At 42.3% G+C, this 15,081-nt stretch overlaps 1 long non-coding RNA gene across 3 annotated transcripts in view; it reads left to right on the forward strand.

Moving 5' to 3' along the window:
* LOC137332381 (uncharacterized) overlaps window positions 1–15,081 on the forward strand; it is a 143,173-nt gene that overhangs the window by 108,047 nt on the left and 20,045 nt on the right. For 2 of the 3 annotated variants that reach the window (XR_010965647.1, XR_010965650.1), the window contains exon 3: window positions 4,178–4,252. This is a non-coding gene — a long non-coding RNA (uncharacterized lncRNA). Of the gene's footprint in view, window positions 1–4,177; window positions 4,253–7,814; window positions 7,953–11,427; window positions 13,218–15,081 lie in introns of those variants that run through there. The other variant, XR_010965649.1, reaches the window with a different exon arrangement.

Genomic DNA, 15,081 nt, shown 5'->3' on the forward strand with positions numbered 1-15,081 from the left:
TTATTACTTTGAATAAGCAGCTGGTTGAAATTACATAAGCAGAGGGTTGTCATTAAGAGGGGTGGATCGGATTGGGGCCCAGTAATGAGTGGAGTTTTTCAGGGCTCTTGTGTTGGACCACTGCTGTCCATTTTCATTAATGATCTAGTGGAGGGCTTAAATTAAACAATTCTTAAATTCACAGATGATGCAAAAATGTGAGCAGGGGTTAATTCAGACTAAATTAATAAATTGCAGGCTGATTTAGATAAATTAGGTGAATGGGGCCATTTGTGGAAGATGTCATTTAATGTGGATTAATGTAATGTGCATGCAGGGTTAAAAACCTCCAGACGTGTTCATACTATGGAGGGGCACCTGTTAATGGTAACAGATCAAGAAAGACACTTTAGGTAGTAGTTGATCACATGGTAAAGGTATACAAGTAGAGGGAGGTGGCTAAAGTCAAAGCAAATAGGGTGAATTAAAAGAAAAAATGGTAAATACTGGAAGTAAGAACAGAAAATGCTGGAATTACACAGCAGGTCAGTCAGTCAGTCAGTCAGCTAGCCAGCATCAAAGTTCAAAATAGGTTATATTTTAAAAACAAAATTAGTGACAAGATGACAGGACTAATGTCAATTTGTTGTTAATTAGTCATTTTGAAAGACCTTTGCACTGTCAAAGCTTTTGAGGATTACTTCCAATGTCCAGAGTGTTGCAGGTCTTATCAGTGCTATGGCGATGCTGTTCACATAGTGGAAATAGGTGGGGCTGCCATTAAATAAAGAAAGATAACATCTCAATGAATAGAAAAATCTGTTCTGTGGCATAAATAAGTTGAGCAGGCTTAACACAAGGCAGTTGCTGTCAATGTACAGTCTAGCCTGCTAATTTGTGACTTTTGCTTTGGGGTTTAAGTGATAATTGAAATTTATTCTTATTTCATTTAACTTTTTTATTAAACAAGTAAAAAGTGCAAAGACATTTTATTTTAAATAATGTATTTATTAAGTACATATTGGTGTATTTTGTCATGTTTTACTGCAGTTCATTATCAAGGAAATGCATTACGAATCACTCAGTTATTCTATCTGTATTGCAGTTGGTTGAAGGCTTCATTTAGATGGCAATACTTTAAGTAAAATATTGGACAGTTACACAGGAATCATCAAAAGTTAATTCACCAAAACCTGAAAAGAAAATTATATTGATCTTTCACATCTTCGGGATGTCCCAAGGTGCTTTACAGTCAATTAATTAAATGTAGCCACTTGTTGTTTTATCAGTCAATGTGGCAGCCAATTTGCAAACAGCAAGATCCTATATTAAACAAATGAGATAAATGAATGGATGAACTGATTTGTGGGATGTTGGTTAAGGGATGAATTTTGATCAGGACACTAGAAGAACTCCCTGCTCTCCAAATAATGCCATGGGATCCTTTACATTCACCTAGACAGCATAGCCTCATATTTCACTGGACTCTAGTGAAGGTTGGGTGGAATCCATCGTAAAGTGGTAGGCAGCCAAGTTCCCACCGATTGTGGGATTTCTCAATTGGCGTTGTAAGGGGTGGAACTTCCATCCGCCCCATACAATGTCGTCGACCAAGAGTAGAGCCAAAAGCAGAGGTTCTACACGTGGGAGTTTCCACTTCCCTGGCTTAGTAGGAACCCAACGTTTTATTAGAGGCCGGTAGGCCATATAAGGTAAGCTTCCCAGCCTCTAGATGGGTACAAATGGGCCCCATCAGGGGGTCCAGCTGAGGTGATGGGCCTGAATCCCCAAAGAAAAGGTCTTTTTTTTTTTGAAAATTGGATCAGTCCTCTTGTATATGGTGGCAAGGTGGGCACTAAGGTCTCGGGGGCAGACAGGCGTCAAAGGTGATCCTGCAATGGCATAGGCACCTGCTGGCCCAATGTAAATTAGGTGCCCTTCTGCTGATTCTGTAATCATGAGGCCTTTGGATTTTTGAGGCCCATCTTCTTAGTATTGCTCTTAAGTGTCAGCCTGCATTATGTGCTCAAGTCCTGAAGTGTGGCTTGAACCCATAATCTTCAGACTCAGACACAAGAGTGCTATCACTGAGCCAAGCTGGCAATAGACAAAGTAAAGCAAAACATTTAGTTTTTTAAAAATTGTAATCTAGGAATTTATACCAAATACAAAAAAAATATACAAAATAATAGAGAGGGGATGGAATACAAAACTGTGACACAGAATGAAGGTATACAGGAAATTACTTTAGAGAGAGAAGAAAATATTAATGAATTCCAAGTATAGAGGTCTGTGGACCAACAGAAACACATCAATGAACTCTAGTGTGAAAGTCATCAGCGTCCAACAGATATGCAAAACTTATTCATTTACAGACTACCAATGAGGAGGCCCTATAAATGAGAATAAAGCTATGTGTACTGTATTTGCACAGTCAAAATGTGCTCCCAGGTTACAGACTGTTTTAAAAAAAATTTTGCAGAAGAATGAAAATTCTTCAATCAATAATGCAATTCAAAGTAAGGTTAAAACCATGCAGTAATGTGTCCAGGATTTTAGGAAGGGGGTTTTCTTGTGGTACAATTACAACAAATGTATGTATCAAATGTGTGAAGCCAGTGCTAGGGGGAATTCAAAGGTAGGGAGACCCTGTTATACTTTTACAAACAAACTGCACTTTATAAATGGTGCTAATTTATGCTTCTTTTTAAAACTACCTAGCATAAAGGGGATTTCCATGTAATAATAAACTCACCCCATCCAACCCAAACCTTTGGTTGAACCCAGTATCAACCAAGGATATTGTCACAACTAGACATGCCTGGCAATCTCATATAGCAACTGTGTGACCACAACCTCTCCCTGTCCTACCCCATTAGTCCCTTTTAAGAAAAAAATCCAAATATATCAAAAATAAGAAACTAACCATAATAATGTTTAAAAATAGTTCCACAGTACAAAACTGATATCCACCTTCCAATTGTTAAATGGAAAAAAATCCACATGAGCTAACCTCCATAATCCCAATTGAGCTTTAGTTCTGAGACAGATCACACAAGATAGTTTCCTCTTCACAACTTTTCAGCTCCATATCCTCTTTCTGTAGGTGCAGTATTACTTGGTAAGTTTAAGTTGCAATTGTAACATCCTCTTTTTAAAAAAATGCTGTGCCAGATTTATTTTCCTCAGGCTGGAATTTGGATGATGCAGCTTAAAATCATCACACTTTTAATTCTTTAATTTGTCACATTCATCAGCAATAAGCTTTTGAAGGTATAGCAGACAGTCCTTGTTCACATCTTGTGAGACACAATAGGAGCAATCTTAACCTTGCCCACCCGGCAGATGGTAAAAATCATCTGGGAGACTTACCCACTCCCCTCCTGCAATTTTCAATTTTAACCTGCTCTTCTCACCAGGCAGGAAGGACACCCACTAGAATCCCAGAATGATTTAAATATGCAGATCAGGCTCCAATTATATCACCATAAACTATTGTGGCTTTCCCGCCTGATGAAGCTAGCAGGAAGAAGAGTCGGGGCCAGAAGAAGCCCAAAGAGCTGAGTTTAAAAAATTTTTTTTTTACTTTCTTTAGTGGGGGTCAGGAGTGCTTCTCCGGGCCCCACAAGGAAAATTTAGGGAAACTCCCCATTCCCAATCGCGAGGCCCTCCCGAAACCCCCTCCCAGAGTGCCGGGGACCATTCCTTCGATCTCAACCAGCGGCCTCTTGCCAACCCACATACCACTCCTGCCTGCTGGCCAGGTGCTGCTTCCTGCTGGTTTCAGGTGGGAAACTAACCAAAGGTATGCAGGTGAGACCCAGGAGTTAAAATCGCCGAGGCTTCACACTGCCCAGGTCAGGGCAATTTTCCACTCACCTTGGTCCCCACCCGCCCAATTCTTGCCCGAGTTAAAATTGGGACTAATGGCCACAAATTCATCCCAATACACAAGATTATTCTTAGGGAAAGATAAAGTAATATATCACATACAGATAAACTTATTATCTCTTACCTAATGAACTGGCTGTCACTTAGATGGAGGCTCATAAATATGATTTTTGATATTGATATTTTTCTGGCACACTCCTTTAAAAGAAAATTCCAGGTCTCACGTAATTTTAATTTAATATATTAAAAAATTCCATTAATCCATTCTAATCTCAGCACAAATTCATTTTTTTATCCTTTCATCTAGATTGGAAAAGAAGATTGAAAATTTGTGTCATCCACAAGCTAACAGTGGCCATCTTCCGTTTTGAAGAGATTACAGGTTGGATTGTCCTGTCAGTTACTACCTTAAATAGCGCATAAGTAACCGGGACTGTGTGCAGAGATCACTTACACTGGATCTCTGCACACAATCCCCATGACGTGCATTTTCAGGTAGGTGTATGGAAGTTCCCATCAGAAATGGACAGAAGCTTCATTTCAGTATCCTATGGGTGAAAGAGACATCATTAGGACATCCATGGTATTTATCAGCCTTTATAATGGAAGTAGGCAAATACTTCAGCCGTGTAAATCGGGAGTCCAGGGTTGCTGGCAGTGCCTTTCAGTAAAGGCTTATTTAAAATACAGCCTGTGACTGTAATGTCAGCTTTTCAAACTTTTATTTTCAACTGTTTTTGTTGGTTTATTTTGACATTATTTTCCTGTGCTGAGGAAGATCTGTAGCGAGGGTTTTGATCCACCAGTTTTTGCTACCAAATTACTAGTTGGCACAATGGATTTTCCTATGGAAACCCCTTTTTATTTATGTTGTTTGGAGGAAGAAGAAGTAGAGATATGGAGGGATGTCATGTTACCCCAAAGGAGGATTGAGTTCCCACTGTTACCCTCCCAATCGCAAATATAGACCTAAGTGGACCTACCAACATTTTTCAGAGGAACAGTGTCTACATAGGCTGAGATTCACCAGGGAAGAAGTGACATAGTTGTGTCACATGCTGCAAGCAAACCTACAGCTGAACTCCAGTGGCTGTCAAGGTAATTTTTGCTTGGAACGTTTAAGCCTCAGTCTCATTCCAGCCTGCCACAGAAGACATCAGCAACATCCGTCAATCTGCAGTACACAGGTGTATTAAGCAGGTGCTGATGCATTGTTTGTGACAGTTAGCAACTTCGTTATTTTTACCCATGGACAGTTAGCAAAAGCATGAGAAGGCACTGCACTTTTTTCAAATTGCAGGATTCTCCCAAGTCTGGACCATCATTGATTGCCCTATGAGCCCTTGCACACAATAACTGACACCATGAGCCGCAAGAGCTATTACTGCATTAATGCAGTTGGTTTATGGCCAACTGCACAGGATCATATATAGTTCCCCAGGATACAGTCATAATGCCTTTATTTTAAGGGAATCCACCATCCTCCCATTATTTGACTGATGATGAAAAGTACACGATTGACTCCGAGGAGAGCACAGCCACTCTCCGCAGCCCTGGATCATGATACTTCTATGGAGTCCATGTACACCTGCCGAGCACTGATACAATGAGATATATGCATTTATAAAAGTTATCATTTAGTACACTAAAGGCATGTTAAAGCAGAGTTTCAGTGGCCTAGATAGATGAGGGAACATATTGCAATACAGTCCAGCCAAAGTTTCCCACATTAATATCATATGTTGCATGCTATACAACTTTGCTATATAATGAGCCATCACCATGGAGCACCCAAAGAAAGAAGACAATAAATAGCACAAGGAGATCATGTAGAGGAGAGGAGGCTGAAACTGCAACTGCTAAATCACCTCTGCCAGCTGCTATAGCCATTCAACAGACTCCTACGGATGACAGTGCCCCTTATTACCTCCGCCACCCAGTGCATTAACAGTCCTCTCTACATCTTCAACATGCCTTCAACAAATACACCTTTGTCTACCTTCCCTTCCCTTATTTCACAGCCGAAGACATTGGCCCTGATATTCTGCAGAGGTTCTCTGAGTCTCCTGTTGTAACTTCAGAAAGAAATCAGTAGAACCCCCAGGGAAACAGGATATATGGTCGTTTTCAGCCATTGCCACCATTTCCCTGGTGGTTCTGCCAATTTCCCACCTAAGTTATGACAGGAGACTGGAAAAATCCCCTGTGGAATTTTAGGGCATTCCTGTCACCTGCTGATACTTTATCAAACACCATAACAAGAATACTCCCTGGACACTTCAGTGCCACCAATTTTTATTTTCTTACCGGTCGATCATCCATGGTGTTGCACATGGGGTGTCAAGATGAAGTGTAGTTTTCAGGTGACAAAGGATTAGAAGTCAGGGGATAATTGGACATTCTGTCTTTATTTTTATATTTCCATTATAGATTCGTATATCCACATTTATAATGGGAACTTAGGGAAGGAATTCCAGAGCTTAGGGCCTAGGCAGCTGAAGGCATGGCTGTCAACGGTGGAGCAATTAAAATCGGGGATACGCAAGAGGCCAGAATTAGAGGAGCGCAGAGATCTCGAAGGGTTGTAAGGCTGGAGGTGGTTACAGAGATAGGGAGGGGCAAGGCCATGGAGGGATTTGAAAACAGTATCTTCATACCAAGTATCCACTTTGATTTTTTTTTACTGCGGAGAGGGAAAGATAAAAATTATTTATTGCTAGGAACTGAATATTAAATAGATGCTCCACGGAGCCTGGAATTATTCTTTAATAGCTCTTAAAGAGAAAGCGAGAGAAAAATCAGTCCCTGAATTTAAACCTATGTCTCTGAGGTGACTAGGTACTAGTCACCGCAGTAAAAAAAATCAAAGTGGATGCCTGCACCACTCAATGTCCTAAACCTGGTTTCTGTTCTTTGGCAACATGTTTACAGACTGAGCCTGAATTATCGGAATTAAATTCACTTCAGACTCTTAACAAGTACTACAGAAAGAAGTCTCCTCTGCTTTTGCAGACTGTTGTTAAAACCTCCAAGTCAACGCTGGGAGACTTGCTGTGATTGCATTTGGATGTTTATAAAATACTTTATAAACTTAAGCTGTAAAACTGTAATAATTCTCAAACCAAGTGATTGTGCGTGTTGCAATATTGCTAAGTGTAGTTTTCTTCCAGCTGCCGTAGTTTTCAATTTGATAATTTTTGAAGTAATTGGACAGAATTCCTGATCCTCCTAACTGCTTTGTTGGTAAGGAACACCGTCCTGCATGTTCCTTCTCTTGCTTTTCCCGCTATCAGATTCAAAGATCCCCCTCTTCAAGCCACCCAGCCTGCCTGCTAAACTCTCGGTGCTGCAATGACTGCCTAATCCCACACTCGGATAGTGAGTGAGCTGTGCTGTGTGACCAGCACACCACACCACAATCAATCTTATTGTGATGTGACATTCCTTCCAATTACGGGTGTTGTGATACTCTATTTACAGGGCTCAGTATTGTAAAAAATAAATCCATTTGTTGTTAACAAAAATAAAAAAAGGGAAATAGATCAAACTTGTTTTTTTTAAAAAAGCAGCAGCCCATTAAGTATACAATGTCACAATTCTTTACTATCTATAAAGGTGGAAGCAAGTAAGGTCACTGCTAATCATTATGAGCTCTTTAACATCTTACGCGTTATGATTTTTTAGGTTTTTAATATTTAATTATTAAGTTTTCTGAACCTTTCTAATTTAAGCTGTTAGGTTTTCAGGCTTCTTTGCCAAGTTAACAATGAAATTTGGTCATTCATGTGAAGTATGAAAGTTTGCCAAGTTCACATATTAATTGATAATACTCTCCAGTGAAGGAGTTTATCGATATATAGGAATTCCAACAACTTTGTCACGTACCTGGCAGGAATATCCCAGAATAGCTCAGTAATGAAGAATCATGGGATAAATTTTAACAGGAAGCCGGGAAGAGGGCCAGGTGAGGGGGAATTCCTGACAGGAAACCCGGAAGTACGTTGTTTCCTGGACGTCCTTACGATTTTAACAGACTGGCTGTCAGTCAGACAGGAGAGCAGCCAGGGAACAGATGGCAGCAGGTAAGTCTGAGATCGGGGTGGGGGCGTCGAGGTCAGGGGGGATCGGTCATCGGGGGATCGGGAGATTGGGGGGTTTGGTCATCGGGGGTGTCAGGGTCAGGGGTCATTGGGAGGGGTTGGGGGAGTCGGTCATTGGGGGAGGTTGGTCATCGGGGGGGGTCGGGGTCGGTCACCAGGGGAGTCATCGGGATCGACGGTCATGGGGGGCCATCGGGGGCTCAGTCATGGAGGGGTCGGATATCGGGGGAGTCAGAGGCTGTGGAGGGGGGTCGCAGATCGTGGGGGGGCGTCAGACATGGGGAGGGAGGTCGGAGATCGTGGGGTTGGGGCGGACATGGGGAGAAGATCGGCCAATCTTGTGTGTGGGATCGCGGCAGGAACCTTGTTAGGCCTGGAGGAAACATTCCTGCTCCTCCTGTCCCACAGTTCAATAAAGGTACTTATCTGCTGTGCCAGGCTTCCTTGCCCCATCTTACGTGGTGTGAAGCAGAAGGTCCGGGAATCCTGGCCTCCAAGAGTTAAAAATAAAAAACCTGTCAAAGTGGAGGCCCACAGCCTCCTTTAAAAGATTTCACTGACCGACCCACCTCCTGAGCGCCCCCAACCCACCCGTTCATGGGGTTAAAATTTACCCCCATAAATCAAATATAGAATTATAGTGTAATATACAAAAAAAATAGTGTTATGAATATAGAATTGGTAGTAAACCTTTAATTTTAAGCAGCTATAAAGGTAACAGCACCAAAAAATGGAATATGTTCCTCTGTGCAAGTCCTCAGCACTCTCAGGATAGGTGTGGCCTTGGTTAGCTTCAATGCTTAATCCAATTTTTGTCTCCAGATATCTTTTTGTGATCTACTACGTCAGCTGAGTTAGAGAAAAGGGTAACTCTATGAGTAAATACCATCACTGATCATACTTCCCCATGGAGTTACTCCCTTACTACCACAAATAACCAGTCTGATAAATATTTACCCATCGAGTTATTCACAGATAGGAATATGCCCATTTAGTTCCTCAATATCAGTAAAAACAAAAGAAGTAACTTTAATTCAAGTCAGATCTTTTCTTCTACTTAGTTTAAACACATATATTTGGGCTCAGAATGCCCTCTTCCATGTTGATATATTCTTTAGCTAAATATGAAGCCAATGAACTCTAAAACATGGCTCAAGTGTTAAAGTTCTGCTCACCATTTTGCATCAGTTACACAACGATAAGGTCTTGTTACCAATGGTCAAAAGTATTCATTTCATATGATATTACATTATTTTTGCTAATTTACTCTCCCTAATCCTGTCTCAGAGGCATTAACACATGACCAACACACATCCCCTGGTATCTAAAGTGAGAGTTTAAACATCAAGGGCTCTATTTTAGCACCCGCGATCGAGTGCGTTCCTGGCGGGGGGGGGGTACGAAAGTCTGGGAATCCCGGGGCGGGCGGGAGCCCGGCTCCAACCCGCCCACTTCCAGGTTTCCCACTGACGTGCTGACATGCGCGCGCAGCCCCCGCATGTGGGACTCCCGCCGGCAGGGTGCCACTTAAAGTATTTATTTTGGTATTTCAGGTCATTTACAGACCTAATTAACGAGATATTTTAGGAGGGTTGGGATTTTACAAACAACTGGGACTGTTTCCCGTACTGGGGAAAACACTCCCAGTTGAAATGGATGTGTTGCAGCCATCAGCCTGTGGCAGCTGCAAAGGTCCATTTGACAGGTGTGGGGGGAGACCCTCACTCATTGCAGGAGGCCACTCTGTCACTTTGGACAAAGTTTGGCCTCCACCACCCTCCTCCTAACAACAAAATTCACCAACTTGCACACTTACCCCGGTGTCCAGACACATGTACCTACCTTGCGGACCCCCTCAGATGTACATCTTCCGGATGGGGGCCGCCGTAGCTGCAGTCATGACCTCCTCGGAGGGCGAACAGCATCATCAGCCTCGCTGGCCACGCCGTCCACCTCTGACACGTGGAGCTCCACAACACAGTGCTGTGACACATCCACCTGCACAGCAGGAGGGAGGGCAACCGCAGAGAGAGATGCATCGCAGAGGGCACTACCCTCGCCACAGGGTCCACAGACCGAGGCTCAGCTTCCTGGACCTCTCTGAGCAGCAGTGCACACGGAGGCTCAGAGTCACTCGACATGTAGTCGTGGACATCTGCAGCCTCCTTCATGCCGAGCTGCTCCCAGCTGGCCCGAGCACCATCTTCTTACCTGTCGCTGTCAAAGTCACCACTGCCCTCAACAACTTCTCCTCCGCATCCTTCCAGGGTGCCACCAGGGACATGGCCGACATCTCTCAGTCGTCTGCACAAAAGAGCCCTGCAAATACACCTACACCCACTCTGCAGTGACACAATGGGTGGCGTCAGGTGTGGGTCTTCATTGTGATCCTCAGGAAAGGGCATTATTGCACAAACCAGACAAGATTCGCAAAGACGTGGCAGTAGTGGTGCCAATATAATATGTAATGTGAGATGATCAGAAATTAAATATAGGTAAAAACCATGACAAACCCTCAAACACCCTTGTGCATCCCCTTCATGCTCACGACACGTTTGCCTTACGCTGCCTACTGCACATATGTGATGCATGCCCTGTGGCTGCAGCACAGTTAGTGGCAGGTTGAGTGAGGCTGACTGTGAAAGAGATGCATGAGAGGGTGAGTATGAGATAGAGCCATGAGATTGTATGAGGATTGGGTTGAGTGGTAGTGGTGGGATGAGTACTGGCGAGGTGAGTAAGTGCAGGTGAGATGAGGATGAGGTTTGAGTGGGTGTGAGGGGTGATGTGACAGAGTAGTGTTAGCAGTGCAGAAGGAGATGTGGGGTGGGGGCGGTGATGTGGCAGACGGAGTGTAGGGGAATGAGTAAGTGTACTCACTTTGGCTGACCTACTTAGGTCATCGCAGCGCCTCCTGCACTGTATGCAGGTGGGCGATATGTTGGTGGTGCTGGTGACCTCCTCTGCCACCTCAAGCCAGGCCTTCTTGGTGGCAGAGGCAGTCCGCTTCCTCCCGCCCGCCGGGGGGAAGATCTCTGTCCTCCCCCCTCCTCTTCACCCCATCCAATGATGCCTGAAGTGAGGCATCATTAAACCTGGGAGCAGCCTTCCCCGTGGGCTGCTCCATGCTGTAATTTTTCCTATTTGTTGCAGCATCAGTCAGTGGAGGACTGCCCCTTTAAATAGAGCTCCTCCAGCTGACAGACCTTACTGCGCATGCGCAGTCCACCCAGCTCAGCAGCAAGGAACCCGGAACAAGAGGTAAGTGGATCCAATCAGCCTGCGATTGCGCACGGGGCAGACTGATTTCACTGGGCATGTTACCCACGCGCCCAATCACCCCCCGCCGCGAACCCGCCGCCATGGTAATATCGGGCCCCAAGTGTTAGCAGGCTAGTCTACTATGAGGCGACACCTATCGCATCTAGTCTGACATTAACACACATCCACTTTTCAGCACGAGACACTTCATTAAGGACTATTGGCACCAAATCACAAGAAATAAGGGAGCACCTCAGTGTCAAAGGTAATATTAACCTGGGAGTGAAACCCCGCCAGTACTCTGCTTCCTCAGAGGGCCTTACTGTCAAAAAGATGTGCAGTTTCTTGGGAGGAGAATAATTTAATGGACAGTGGTAATTATAACGAACATTTATAATGTGTATGCTATAATGTAACAGCTTTCTGTTCGATACAGTAAGTTTAACAGTTAAAGAAGAATGTGTGCTGACAATCTCTCTCTCTATCTATGTGTCTCTCTCTCCCACTCTCTGTTTTGCAGATTAGACTACATAATAATTACAGAGAGTGTGATTTCACGTTGGTTACCGAGTTTACGTGTTAATAAGCAATACAATTGCCAGTTGTATACTGTACCATTTAATTTAACAAGTATGTCAATTACCATGAAAAATTCTGCTGCAAATCACTGGCAGAGTATAAATCGATGGGTAAAGTGATAAGTTTGATCTGTGTCACTTTTTACACCAGCTGAGAATTCCAAATAAGGATCTTCTGAAATTTTACTGCCTTGTTCTCTTTTTTTTGACATTCTTAAGGGGCCATTGTCTTCATCAAAGAATTGTTTGGCAAGCTTTTCTTTTTAAATACATGTGGGGCTCAAAACCCCTTTAACAAAAGATATTTGAAGGAAAGGGTTAACTGTACCCCTTTTAAACAATGACATTTGAAAACCTGCAAACACAGTAATGTGGTAAACCGTGTTCTTGCAAATCCTGTTTCTCACTCACTGACACTGATGGCATTGGAGAAGTATGAGTTTCGGGATCGAAGACATTGTACTGCGAATAGATATCTAGATTATTAAATAAATAAGCTAGATGGATAATATTGAGCTTAAAGCATTGTCAGGCTTTCAAAACACATAGGTTTTTGGAAACACAAGTTTTTCAACGCAGCAGGGGGTAATGTAAGGAAAGGCAACAAGGGCATACATTAAAGGCTTCGGATCGGGAAAACAATGATCAGTGTGAAAAAAGCATGGGACTCTCATTCCTATCTGATAGTCTGCTCAAAGAACTGGGATTTGTAAAACATCAAATACTATTGCATCCAGCATATGGTCAAATGGTATAAGGAATGGATTTGAAGCCATTGAAGCAATCAAAATTGGAGACGTCAGGACCATTAAAAATGTCCGGGCATAAAAATGTAAGGGGCCATCTCTACATGAAAGGCCATAAGCAGAGATAGTAATAGGGCCTTTTACGTTCCATGGCTTGAGCACATGGTCTTTTCTACATCAAAAGGGTCTCCAGTCACATGATCAAAGCCTAAACTGTCAATCATTGAAGTATGTTAATGATTGAGGTATAGCAACAGGGAGCGATTGAACAAAAAGAATGACCCTCCCTAATCCTACGACCTATTGGTAAAAAACAATATAAAAAGAAAACTTTGAGAGAAGAACAACCTCTTGACCACCCGGCAGTCACAAGGAATGCACACTGCAGTCAAACATTATGCAAGAAGAAGAGGACCTCGAGTACTGAAGAGCTGATCAACCTTCAGGCCCGATGAGCAAAATCCTTGGTTTAAAGGTTGTATATGTATTAATGATTTGCCTGATATGTGTATGAATTGTTAAGTTATTACATAATAACATTGCAAATTATTAAGTGTATAACAGGATTTTATTGAGGAAAGTCAAATGTATCGTTTGATTTTGCTTCATGAATGCTTGTATGAATGACAACATCATTAAATAATTACTTTTGATTAACGAAACTACCATGAGTGAGGGTGACTTTCTTTGCTTGACTATTCGTCCAGTGTCCAAGAATCATGCAAAATAAGGAATTCCATACACACATAGTGCAATGATGTAAATTAAATTGAAACACACCATGGTGTCACTGTGATGAAGCTCGTATGTGGTTCTTCTGGCTTTCTCTCTCCACAAAAAGAAATGTCCTTGCCAAAGCCTTTTACAAAAAGGCAGGACTACATAAATAATTGTGTCATCAAGCTGAGCAGTAACAATATATTGCAATTGTGAAAATGTGTTTCTTGCATGCAATGTGTACTTGGTGTGTAGACACAGCAGTGCAAACTTAAATAAGGGCAATTATGAGGACATGAAGACAGAGTTGGCTAAAGTGAACTGGGAAATTAGGTTAAGGGATAGGTCAGTAGAGATGCAGTGGCAGACATTTAATAAGATATTTCATAAGACTCATCAAAGATACATTCCAGTGAGAAAAAAAGACTCTAGGGGAAGGACGTACCATCCGTGGATAACTAAGGAAGTTAAAGATAGTATCAAATTGAAAGAAAAAACATACAATTCCGTGAAGAGTAGTGGCAGGTCAGAAGATTGGACAGAATATAAAAAACAGCAAAGAATGACTAAAAGAATAATAAGGAGGGAGAAATTAGAGTACGAGAGAAAGCTAGCTAGAAATATAAAAATAGATAGAGTTTCTACAGGTATTTAAAAAGGAAAAGAGTAAGTAAAGTGAGCATTGGTCCTCTAGAGAGTGAGTCTGGGGAATTAATAATGGAGAATAAGGAAATGGTGGATGAATTGAACAGATATTTTGCATCCGCCTTCACTGTAGAGGATGCAAATAACATGCCAGAAATAATTGTGAATCAAGAGGTGAAAGGGAGGGAGGAACTTAAAACATTTACAATCACCAGGGAAAGGGTTCTGAAAAAAATATTAGAACTAAAAGCTGACAAGTCCACAGGTCCTGGCGGATTTCATCCTAGGGACTTAAAAGTAGTGGCTGCAGAGATAATAGATGCATTGGTATTAATTTTCCAGAATTCCCTAGATTCTGGAAGGGTCCCATCAGATTGGAAAATAGCAAATGTAACTCCTCTATTCAAGAAAGGAGGGAGACAGAAAGCAGGAAACTACAGGCCAGTTAGCTTAACATCTGTCATAGAGAAAATGCTAGAATCTATCATTAAGGAGGTTATGGCAGGGCACTTAGAAAATCTCAAGGCAATCAGGCAGAGTCAACAAGGCTTTGTGAAAGGGAAATCGTGTTTGACTAATTTATTAGCGTTCTTTGAGGAAATAACAATCAACGTGGATAAAAGGGATCCTGTGGATTTCCAGAAGGCTTTTGACAAGGTGCCACATCAAAGGCTACGACACAAAATAAGAGCTCATGGTGTAGGGAGTAACATATTGGCATGGATAAAGGATTGGTTAGCTAACAGGAAACAGAGAGTATGCATAAATGGGTCATTTTCAGGTTGGCAAGATGTAATGAGTGGAGTGCCACAGGGATCAGTGCTTGGGCCTCAACTATTTACAATCTATATCAATGACTTGGATGAAGGGACCGAATGTATGGTTGCTAAATTTGCTGATGACACAAAGGTAGGTAGGAAAGTAAGTTATGAAGAGGACAAAAGAAGTCTGCAAAGAGACATAGATAGGTTAAGTGAGTGGGCAAAGATTTGGCAGATGGAGTATAATTTGAGAAAATGTGAACTTGTCCACTTTAGCAGGAGGAATAGAAAAGCAATATATTATTTAAATGGAGAGAGATTGCAGAACTCTGAGGTACAGAGGGATCTGGGTGTCCTAGTACATGAATCAGAAAAAGTTAGCATGGAGGTACAGCAAGTTATT

The sequence above is a fragment of the Heptranchias perlo genome, chromosome 14 (assembly GCF_035084215.1).
Source record: "Heptranchias perlo isolate sHepPer1 chromosome 14, sHepPer1.hap1, whole genome shotgun sequence".
Classification (NCBI taxonomy): Eukaryota; Metazoa; Chordata; class Chondrichthyes; order Hexanchiformes; family Hexanchidae; genus Heptranchias; species Heptranchias perlo.